We start from the raw sequence: 12,366 nt of genomic DNA on the forward strand, positions 1-12,366 counted from the left end.
GGGCGTTCAAATCAAAATGCATATCGCGCACTTCATCTTCAGTGATGAGGCACATTTTCACCTCAGTGGATTCGTCAATAAGCAGAATTGCCACATTTGGGCGAATGATAATTCAAGAGTGATTGCCGAAAAACCAATGCACCCACAAAGAGTGGCTGTTTGGTGCGGTTTATGTGCCGGCGGCATCATTGGGCCGTATTTTTTCCAAAATGAGGCCGGTCAGGCAGTTACTGTGAATAGTGTTCGTGAGACGATAACGAACTTTTTATGACCCGAATTGGAAGATATGGACGTGGACGATATATGGTTTCAACTGGTCGGTGCCACTTGTCACACAGCTAACGGAACAATGGCTCTTTTGCGCGAAAAATTTGATGGCCGAATAATCTCAAGTCGCGGCGATGTCAATTGGCCGCCAATATCAAGTGATTTGACACCGTTGGGCTTCTTTCTTTGGGGTTATTTGAAAAAAAAAGATATACGTCGATTAGCTAGCAACAATTCAAAAGCTAAAGGATGAGATAACTCGGCACATTAACGGCATAGAACCTCAAATATGCCTCAGCGTCATCGAAAATTTGGACCATCAGATGGAGGTGTGCCGCCGAGGCCGTGGCGGCAATTTGATCAATATTTTGATTCCATTCCAGTATTATCATAATCAAGAGAAATGGCAATAATTTAAAAAACAAATTTATTTTATTCAAAATCAATACCGGTCCTTAAAACTTAACCGACCTTTATAAAGGATTTTATTGTTTATGGACAAGGCTGATTGATTGCCCATAAGCCAGTACATATTTCTAAATCTGATTTCTAACTCTTTTTTCAACGTGAGCATTCCATCTAAGCTGTTTAGTGTCATACCTAAGTATTTGGCGATGTTGTGGTACGATATTTGCACGCCGTTTATGTGGAGTGGCAGATATTTGATTTTCTTCTGTCTGAAGTCTAAATTAATCGATTTTGTTTCGTTTAGTTTTCTGCGCCATGTAGTGGTCCACTCGCAGATTTTATTCAAATAAATTTGAAGTTTTGCAATTGATGGATGTGTCGTCAGCAAAAGTTGCTGTGGAGCAGTTTGTGTCATTGGGCAAAGCACATGTGAAAATAATATTGAGTATTGAGAATGAGTCCCAGAACGCTGCCCTGTAGGACGCCAGCTTTTATTTCCTTAAGTTCGGCATGCATGTCTACGTATCCAGAAAGACAGCAAAGCACACCTTTTTTTCCTCAAAAGCGTTTTCATTGATACGAGTAATTCTACCCATTTCTTATGATACAAATAACAGAGAACCGAAAGAAGAACCTTGCTAGACACCTTTAACTACGCATATGAAACAACTGGAAAAAGAATTTTAAAAAAATCTGCGAACGTTCTTGACGACTTGAAAAGATTCAATGCTGCATACCAGAAATTCAACAGTTTTTTTTACTTTGAACATAATAAGTTATGGTCAACATTGTAAAGTGCTTGATAATGGTCAAGAAGGCTTAAAAAATCACAACATCTTAATTCATCTTTTACTACTTTCAAGTGGAATGATATAATTTCTGTTGCATGTCAAGTCAGCAACTCCGTTCACTTACGAATTTGACGAGATCTCAGAGCTCCATTCAAATGCGGTATCGCAGTCGTCAGTCATGGTTTCAGATGGTTTAAGGAGTTCACAATAGATGACACCCTTCTGATTCCACCAGATGCACAACATAACCTTTTTCATCACCAGTGACGATGCGATGCAGAAAACCTTGTCTTTTCTGCCGTTCAAGAAGCATCTCACGCGTCACCTAACTTCTCTTGATATCCCTCTCCTTCAGTTGCTGTGGCACCCAGTTACCTGCTGTCTGGACCATTACCATCGCGTGCAAATATTTACCAACGGTTGATCTGTCAACGTCCAACTTGTTCGACATATCACCAAGAGTTCGACATGCGTATACATCCAGTAATTATTTTAGTTGAGTAGCTTCGAAATTTTTCGGTGCGCCTTCGCGGTCTTTATCACCCAAGTCAAAAATGCCACTTTGGAAGCGTCGAAACCACTCTTTACAAGTTGCATTTGATGGAGCCTAATTACCGTAAATATTGATCGACATACGACACGTTTCAGCTGCACTTTTCTTTAGGAGGTAATGATGAAGCATAACTTCCCGCAAATGTTGTTTTTTCGGGACGAACGTAGACACTTTTGGCGTCAGATAAAAAAGGATCTTTACACTTCAAACGAATGTCAACCACTGCAATCGAGACCTCATATATACACCTTCAAATCACTAGTATAGTACTAGAGCGAACACAAAATCAATATCAGGAGCGACACCTCCTTTACGAGGACGGAAACTTATACCCATATCCAATAATTGGCGCGCACACTTCTGTTGAGTCTTTGACTGAGCTCCTCCTCCTCTTTGTGGTGTGCGTCTTGATTTTATTACACAAATCGCTATTAGAAAAAACCTGTGTTATTATTGACGTTCACTCACGCACTCCCGAATGTTAGTCACTCACCAACCCATTCGGCTACGTCGGCCGCTACTATCTTGCCAATCTCAAAACTTATGTAGTCACCCTCTTATTTCGCATAATCCTTTCGCGCAGCTTTCGAAATGAATTCGCGACCACCATCATCTTCGTTATCGCCAGCGACCATCAACAATGCATACAAACATACACCACCTTGCAGGAGTTGGTGTCGCTTTATGCTAAACGCTTCCATTGTTATGCAAAAACCGAAATTCTCAGTTTTCTCTGTTGCATTTCTGCATATGAACATAAAACTTCCTTAACTGCTTACAAACATACGCTTAACATTCCATCCACCCAAATCCCGGCATCCTTTTGGTAGACCGCATTCACACATCGCCCTGCGACACTTACACCACTAACTTCCTTGTCTTTGCACTGCATTGTCGTCATACTCTTTTCATTTCATGCACTCCGACGACTTTTGTTTCACAGTGGGTTATTTTTGTTTTTTCAACATTTTTAAGTTCATTAAAAGTTTGTTCTTATGCATTTGACATTTAGCACATTAATTTTCAATGCCTTTGTTACTGATGACTCTGTGATGACTGGCATAATTCAGCGAACCAGCGAACTATACTTGTAGTTTGCCACTTGCATATACACCCATACATACATACACTATACATATGCAAATACACACATACAAACATTTACATATGGCGTTGTAAACACCAGCGCCCGCACTTCACTTGGGCATGAATGAGCAAATACCAGGAGGAAGGAGATGGCGGCGGTGTAGGAGCTGGGTCACTTTGGTGTGAATGTACATTTGGCTATTATGCAATATGATAAATTGTAGCAGCAGAAATTATGCCAATGTTACATAAATGTTATTGTTCGCATGCTGATTCATTTACGTCATAGGTATGTGAATATGCAATAAATTAATGACTCTACAAGAAAGTGTGTCCTGTGAAGATGTATTGCAATGAATTGTTAAATTAGCTGTATGGCGAAACAAAAATTTAATTTATTTTCGAGTAGTTTCTTTCTTGAAGAAAAAAGAAATTAAAAGCATAGCAAGGCGATGACCTACTTGTGTGTAGATATGAAATTCCGTGTCGATTTCCTTACATACAAAGTTGCGTAGTTTCAACTCAAATGCAAAATCGGTTCTTTTTCTATGGCTGTTGGACCTGGCTGATGACAGACACGCTTGCAAGTAAGCAGTAACTTTTTGTCAATAAATGTTTAAGACGTTTATTGCGGATTTGCCGATCAAGAACAATCAGCAATAAAGAGCTTTGGACGACCGAAATAAAACAGAGGAAGTGGAGATAGATTGGCCATACTCTTCGAAAGAGTCCTACAGAAACATGATATGTAGACAAGCACTCGTCGTAAGGGAAGTCAACAAAGGTGGTACCTTGATAACTAACCCAAATATGTGCTTATGCAGATGACATCGCTATTCTCTCAAGAAATAGGAATGACTTAAAAGAAATTTTCTTAAAAATTAACAAAATTGCGAACGATATTCCCCTTTTCGTAAACGAGGGCAAAACCACATATCTGGTGAAATCGAGGCGGCCTGCACAGATGCCAAATTTCCATGTGGGAGCCTATACTTTTGTAGTAGTGCAGCATTTTAAGTACCTAGGAGTTATGTTCGCATGTAGCTGTGATTCAACTTCCGCCGGCAGGGATCGCATCAACGCCGCCAACAAAACGTATTACGCCCACCTTAACTTGCTCAAGTCCCGACTTTTGTTTAAAGCTACAAAGTTCACTATGTACAAGACCCTTATTAGACCAATCCTAATATTTGGTTGTGAGGTATGGACTTTTAAGGTTGATGATTGTGCTCAGATTGCTCGCATGGAAAGAAACATTTTAACAAAGACCTTTGGCCCAATAAGAATGGATGATGGTACCTATAGAATCCGATTGAACTCTGAACTGAACGATCTAACTCAGAACAAGACAGCTGTGCGTTTTGTAAAAGCGCAGCGCATAAGATGGCTAGGTCATGTGATCCGTATGCCTGTTGACTGTACCGTGAAGAAAGCCTTGACAGGAAAGCTAATGGGCGTGAAGGCCAAAGGCAGACCGAGGAACCGTTGGATAGAGGCAGTGGAACACGATCTTAAGAAGCTGGGAATACGTAAGTCCGAAGAAACAGCTCAAGATAGGCCGCTTTGGAGGAGCATTTTGAAGGAAGCTTTGACGCACCCCGCGTTGTAACGCTATGAAAGATGAAGAAGGAGACAAGCACTCGAACGGAACGGGGAAGACAGCAGAAAAAAGAGGACGCCCTTGGAAGATTTTCGCAATGTAAAAGGAATTATTCGAGTAAATAAGAATTCTCATTTATTCACTTATTTATTTATTTTTTTAATATATTTTTTAATCTTTTTTTTAAGAAAGCTATTGAAAGCGATGCAATTCTGATTTGAATTATATGAGACGTTTTTAAGAATGATTCAGGTGCCTTGTCCTGACATCCCACACCCCTCATATGCCGGATTAAAATAGTCCTCGTGTTCTTTACTCTTCTACGCAACCTTTCACATTTCAGTATTTGATACTACCCGAACGAGTATATGAAAAGTAGGACCAGAGGAAATTCCTGCCACTAGGCGCCATCGTCTTGATTGCTGCTGCAGAAGAGCAAAATAGCAATTACATATCTGGTTATGAAAAGAAGTTTTGCCAAAAACTTATGACGAAGTTAAGCCATTTCGCGACATTTCATCCTTGTCGCCATGAACTCTCGCAGAAATCTGGTCGCGTTCGCCGCACTTTGCATGCATTCATTTGATTTGATTTCACCCCGAAATGCCTTTTGTTGCAAATCTGTATTCAACTGACGCCTTTTGGTGCATATTTTGACGCGAGTGGCGAAAGGTTTGGCAGCACAAGCAGCAAGAAGTGTGGCATGAAAAACAAAGACACTAAAACTTTATGCATGGGAAAAGAAAAATGAAGAAAATCAAATGAAATTGATGCCATGCAGCAAACCGGTAAAGTTTCAGATGCCGCCACGGCAATGTGACGACAAAGAATACTGCGGACACTTTACATACAGTTACAAATTTTTATTTTTTTCCAACACTTTGCTGAGCTTCCAACACTTTGCTTCCTAAGGTTACCGGGTGCTCCAAACATAAGCTTCCTTTTAATGATAAAAAAAAATGTAATTAACAAAATTCATGTATTTGTGCGTATAATGGCTTTATTAGAAAGGAAGAAAGCACAGAAACTTTCAATAATTAAGGAACAATATTTCACTTATGTCGCTATTTCTGCTGTCACCTTAAGAGCCTGTAAACAGTTCGTAAGGTTTAAAGATCTGTAACAACACATTAAAAAAGGGTTAAAAAAGAAGGATCGAACCTTAGTTTCAATGCGACTAATTGATCTCGCGAAGACGGCTGATAACTCGGGCATCGAATTCAGTGCGCTAATATCGATTTTTTATAGGGTTCGAAGAATTGATAATGGGAAAAAACTGATTGGCAAGAACTTTCAAGTTTATAAAGTAGTTCTTAATATGTGCCGAAATTTCAAAGTGTATAGGGCCATCTTGGTTACCCTTTCTTCTTTTTCTTGATTGGCGCAATAACCGCTTACGCGATTTTGCCAACGCAGAACTGGCCTTCCTCTTCCTCTGCTACCACCATGACGCAGCATGCATTCTACCGATATGAAGCAGCCAACGAAGCCGCTGGATCTTTTCTCGCTGGTTGAAAAATCTTGCGCAGAGTCTTTCTCTCAAACATTCCAAACGACGCCTCATCGGATGTTGTCATCGTGCCAGCTTCTGGCTACTCCACAGCTCTCAAATTGGGAGGAAATACTTTCTTACTCTCAGTATTTAACCATGGAGGGCTTCAGTAACACTTTGAAATTGCTAAAATTTGCTATCAAAATCAAATTGTGTTCGCGAAACGCTACATGCGCCGACTTCGAGAAAAAAGTCTTCTTCAGTTATGGGGCTCATTTGTAGTTAAGGGGATTTGTAAATGAGCAAACTCCATGGCAGATTCATCAGGCGTCTCTAGACCAAAAAAAATACTGTTTAATGGCAACTTTATTTCGGCCGTATTACGTCGAAGCTGCGACCATCATTCAACAGTGGTGCTATCTACAGCGGAGCCCTGACGGCATTTGGCTTCAATTATATTTCACACATAAAGTCAAATCATGCATATGAAAATAACAACAACAACAACAACTGTTGTAATCATAAGCTTCAAGCTTTTATTTGATTCAATTTTAAACCTGGGGCTGTAAGACCCAAGCTGCGAAACCAGAAGTAGTCTATTGATCTTGAAATTTGAAAAAAAGCGAGCCAAGAGCACCGAGAGATTGCAATTCCTAAGACACTCAGGCTAAAAGTCCCATTGTATTCAAAGCTTTGGAAAGTAAAAGGGTTGATAGTCAAGGAGTAAAGGAGAGAAGTGATAAAGAGAAAGAGATAGGGTAGAATAGAGGCAGATACAGAGATAGCAAGTCCTGTGATAATTTTCTGAATCTTTGGCAAATCTGAAAATATCCTCCAGTTTGAGAGAACGAATTTTACTCATTCTCATAACACTGGAACTCAAAATTCTTAGCTTTGCTCCAGCAAAGGCAGGACATTCACAGAGCAAATGCTCATTGCTATTCATTTTCTCTAAGCAAGACATGCAAGTCGGACGCTCAATGATTCCACTGGTGGCCATGGGTTGTGTACGGTGATAATATCGACCAGAAACCAACTTTTCTTAAAAGTTTTAGAAGAAAGTTTGACAGCTTTTCTATTGGACTTAAGAAACAAAAACTGATATGAAAAATTTTAAGTTATTGGATCGATAGTGACTTTTAAAGTTTAGAGTGCACAAATCAGTCATAGGCAGATCGAAGAGCTCAAATGATAGTATCTGTATTTTTGTTAGTACATCAATGAGGTACGTGAGTGCTGACCAATTGGACGATTCAGTGACGCATAAACTGTATACCGCAAGCAGGTTATTGACAAAAATGCCTTCTCAATAAATGCAGATCTTGAGCTACGTCTCAAAATATTATTCAAATCTAAAGAAACTGATTTCCTATGCAATACTAATACTGATTGCTGATCAAGAATTTCTCAATTGTTAAAAAAGATGACTGGATTTGGAGCACCCAGTAAAGCATACGTACATACATATTCATACAAAATGATATTGAACCAATTTTGGCTAAGACCAATAACCAGAGCTGTGCTAAGTTTTTGAATGTTATTTTTTACGTGACTTTTATAAACTCAATTTTATGGATGTTTTTTTATTTAATTTGTTTTTTTTTTTCTTAATAATTTTCTTGGATTATTCCAATTTCAGTTTTTTTAAAAAAAGATGGCGATTTTTAGCAATTCCTTTGATTGCTCGCTGACTTTTCATTTTAAATGTATTTATGTCGAGACCAAAATAAAAACGTCTCTTCTTTTCAGAGGATAATCGAAGAAGTTTGTATGTTCGAAAGTTTTTAAAAATGTCAATACTTTTTTTATTGTAGTTAAGAGTACAAGGGTTAACGCTAGGGTGTTTCTTTTATGACACATCGATGCTTTTGTGGTTATCGATTTTATCGTGCCAAATTCACATGCAAATTTTTATAATTATAAAATATTTTATTTCTTATTTGTTTAAATTTATTATTCCAGATTAATGGAAGACAATCCGCAGACAGTCGCTGCCTAGTTTGGCAGGGACATTTTTTTGCATGACCTCGTTTTCAATTGAGTCTAAATGAATTTTCAGCAGGGCGAGTTAAGGGGACCGTCCAGATCATGCGTTAAAAAAAAAGCTATTTTTCGGAATTATTTTTGAGTATGTAATGAATGAAAGATGAAAGAATGTAGATATTGTTAGATATAATAAATAAAGTCTTAAATTGTGTACAAACATTTTTTTTATTCATTTTATTGCATTTTAATGTACAAAATGGTGGCCGCGCGTAAACGCCTTAAAATCGAAGTGCAAAACGGTACCAAGCAGATCTCGGGAACGGCTAGTCTGAAAAAAAAAATCAAAATGGTTTATATGCAGTATAATAAATACTAGTTAATTCACCTATAAAAATCAATATTTATCGAAAAATATCAAAATGGCGGACAAAAATTGAAAAAAATGCAATTTTTTCGCTGTTTTTTTAAATAAACAATTAGTAAGAATGCAAAATTTTAATATTTTAATATTTTATACTTCCTCGTTTAGTATGTGTAGATTATGTGGCTGAAATTTCAAAAGAATCGGTCTAACAGTTTTTGTAAACTCCTTGGTACCGTTTTTAAAACGTTGTTTTGAGAAAAACGCGTTTAAAGTTGTTTTAATATAATATAAAAAGCGCTTCTAGGTAGTCATGTTCAGGTAAGAAAAAAAATATATTTACACTGCTTCGAACTCTCTGAAATTTAAACACAATATTTCTACATACATATACTTTCGAAAAATGTAAAAAAAAAATTGATTTTTTGAAAGTGCTAAACTAGACGGTCCCCTTAAATTATGAGTGCGCGGCGGCCAAGCTTAAAGCCTAGGTTAGGCAAGGTTAGGTTGAGGGGGTGTCATCCAACAGACTTATACCTGAAGAGTCCCATTGTGCTACCACTGGAGATTGTCCTTTGTGCTTTTTAATCTTCCTGAACCAACCTGTGGATTTAATCAATTTCGTTAAATAATTTTGGCAACCCTATTTGAGAGATCTCTTCAAGAAAGGCGAATTCGAGCTTACAAAGCCTTTTTAGTTATAAATAGATCAATGAATGCACATAGGAGGTGCCCACGGTTTCCACTTCTTCGATATCTTGACAGCTTCGCCAAAAGTCAGTTTGTGGTAACCCGGGTCTATTTACACGACTGCCAATCAGACAATGCTCTGTTTGTAGCCCTATCGTGTTTCACATATTCTGGCACCTAAGGTGCAGTAGCGATTTCGTGCAGCAGTGTTTCCATTCTCGCTTATCAAGATAATTAATTGTGTATTATTCGGTAGTATCGATAGAATCGATAAGCTATATATCAACTATCGAAAACTATCGATGGTCTCAGTTATCGGTAGTTTGACAACTCTAATACACAGCTACCTGAAAGCTTGTGTATAGACACATCGGGTAACGTAGAGTACGATTCCTACTGAGAGTTCAGCGAAGTGCGAAGCGCAGCAAGCCTGCATCTAATGAAACTAATAGAGTTTTTTCATTTTAAGAACTCAAAATGCAAGTGCAAAAAGCCGAAGCTGCAAAAAAGTAATATGTGGAACATTTGGAAAAGGCAATCTTAGTATGGATATAGCAAATTTTAGGCGCCGTATATAAGAATCGATTGATTTTTTAAGGTAACTTATGAATCAGCTGTGGGGCTACATACAGCCGATCAACTTACCTCTAGAACCTTTGCACATAGCTCTATTACTGGGAATGGTATGGTTAATTCAGACTATATGGCTCTAGTTACGAGTTTTAGAAAACCACTAAAGACTGTTATCGAAGTCGATGGATAGCACAAAGGCTTAGTTCTCAGAAGTAGCACCATGAATGCATTTGCAGATGGATCAAAAATGGAATGAGGGGTTGGCGCTCGCATATATTGTACGAAACGAAGCATTAAAATATCATTTAGGCTCCTTAAATATTGCCTTGTGCTTCAAGCTGAGATCTTTGTTGTAAAGAAAGCTATATCTTTATCCTTCAAAAATGTCCATGAATGCGAGAAAGCAATTAAAAAGCTCGCTCGTAACCGCCGGTTTTGTGTACATTGGGTTCCGGGGCATAAAGGCATAGAGGGAAATGAGATAGTGGACGAAATAGCTAAAGAAGGCACGATATATGCAGGAGATCAAGTAAGTCAGGTACATAAAACCCTGCGCGCTGTCACCAACGTACAAAGGTGTAAAAATCTTTCGCAGAATCTTTCTCTCAAACACTCCGAGAGACGCCTTATCGGATATTGTCGTCGTCCACGCTTCTGTGACATACGTTAGGACGGGGTTGATGGAGTGTTAGTTGTGTTCGCCGAGGTGCCACGTCCAAATGCATATATCTCGGCAGACGACTTAAGAAAACTTGCTCAAACTTGGGACTTTTATCGCACTCCACATTATTCAGACCTGATTTGAATATTATTGATAACGGTTAAAAACCACACCCACATTTCGCATGATAAAACTAAATTTCCGTCCGTTCTTCTGATGTTACAAGCTATAACTTTTATTATCTACAAGTGTGCTTGATTCCAAATATTAACAGCCAGCTCAAATTAAAATGCGCTGATATATAGAAAGTTCTGTCGATACCGGATTTAGTTTTCCTTACATGCTATTTGTAGGTCTTCGGTTTAGTTTTTTCTCTTAAGTGAAATAAACGCCCTGATTTGAGCTGCACACGTCAAAAACTACAGTTTTATACGAGGACTGGCAGGTATGTTGAGATTTTTCCTTGCCTACCGGGAGCACGAGATAAATCCATTCGGCTGCAGCGGCCGCTCATAAGTTTTAAATGAATTGTGATAAGCAAAAAACACTTTGTAAAAGTTTTCTATTTTATTTTATTAGGTGCATATTGTTGAATGTTTTTCACATTTTTGCATTTTCGGCAATTCAATATTCTCAATTTATTCGCTCATGGCTAATAGGATTTTAATTAATTTGAAATTCAGATAAAACTTAATACTTGAGGGGAAAATCCACAAGAGACAAATCACCAATGATACTGTGTATTTTGTGCAACACTTTACTGCAAAATCCAATTTCATTTTCAGTTTAAATTTTCAGCAATTCTGAATGGATGTAGTTACAAAAATACATACATACATACATACATACATACATACATATGCTTGTATGTATTTGCATTAAGGTAGGTATACAACACAAAATGTTACCCGGTTTAGCAGCGCTTATTATTTATGACCCACGTAAGAAAATTTTTAATACTCGTTTGTGGCACCTTCAACGAAAATTAAGTCGAAATTTATATGACACTTGAGTCATATATTTGCACACTCACACCCAAATAAGTGGCTGAAACAGGGGTGGATAGGGAAAGCAGTAGCATAATTGCTAACTTGCATACCCAGCCGCAATTTTAACAGAGGCTTGTGAGTACGAAGGCTGTAACTTCTCCGATGCTAATAGGTCCGTAGTGAGGTAAAGAAAGTCAATACTGTGCGGGTGGTTGCAGTGGAAGGTAACGTGAATTACTAACGCGTTGTTGCATGATTTATTTTGTTCTCTACTGTCAGCAATTGATGAGATCGCAGCAAGGAATTCGACTCATGTAACCAAAATTGATAGAAAAATGGAAAGAACGATTTTTTTCTTGACGGGTCATTGAATCAATGCCGGATTACTTATACGTACATATTTTAGTTTCAAGCCTTGGAATACAAAATATTCTTACAAACTTAAGGTGAATCAATTTTAAAATGTGGACAAATATTAAATACATAAACTAAGATAAAATACTAGTGATTTCTCACCGAGAAAAACATCCGCAAAGATTTTACTTGATTGCCTGAAATCAAAATCTAAAGCATTGAATACTAAGTTTACATGTAGTTCAGCAATGGTTTGAGATATGAGAGCGTTGTCACCATAATTTTTTCTAGAAAAAGGAATTTTAAAGTATTCTGAATGGCCAAGAGTTCTAGAGGGAGTTTTCTAAAGAAAAGGGAAGTGAATAGAGCCAGTTTTGATGTTAATAATAAATGGGCACTCTGAAATGGATCTTCTGTCCTTCCTAAGTATATGTAGGTGTATGTAGGAACCCTAATTAGAAGGAGAATAGTACGAAAGTAGTGGTAGAGAAAAAAAATAGTGAGCAGGTAGTGGTAGTGGATTAAATACAAGTTTACCGGTAGAGTCGTCTAAAA

This window comes from Anastrepha obliqua, chromosome 1 (assembly GCF_027943255.1).
Source record: "Anastrepha obliqua isolate idAnaObli1 chromosome 1, idAnaObli1_1.0, whole genome shotgun sequence".
NCBI classification, from domain to species: domain Eukaryota; kingdom Metazoa; phylum Arthropoda; class Insecta; order Diptera; family Tephritidae; genus Anastrepha; species Anastrepha obliqua.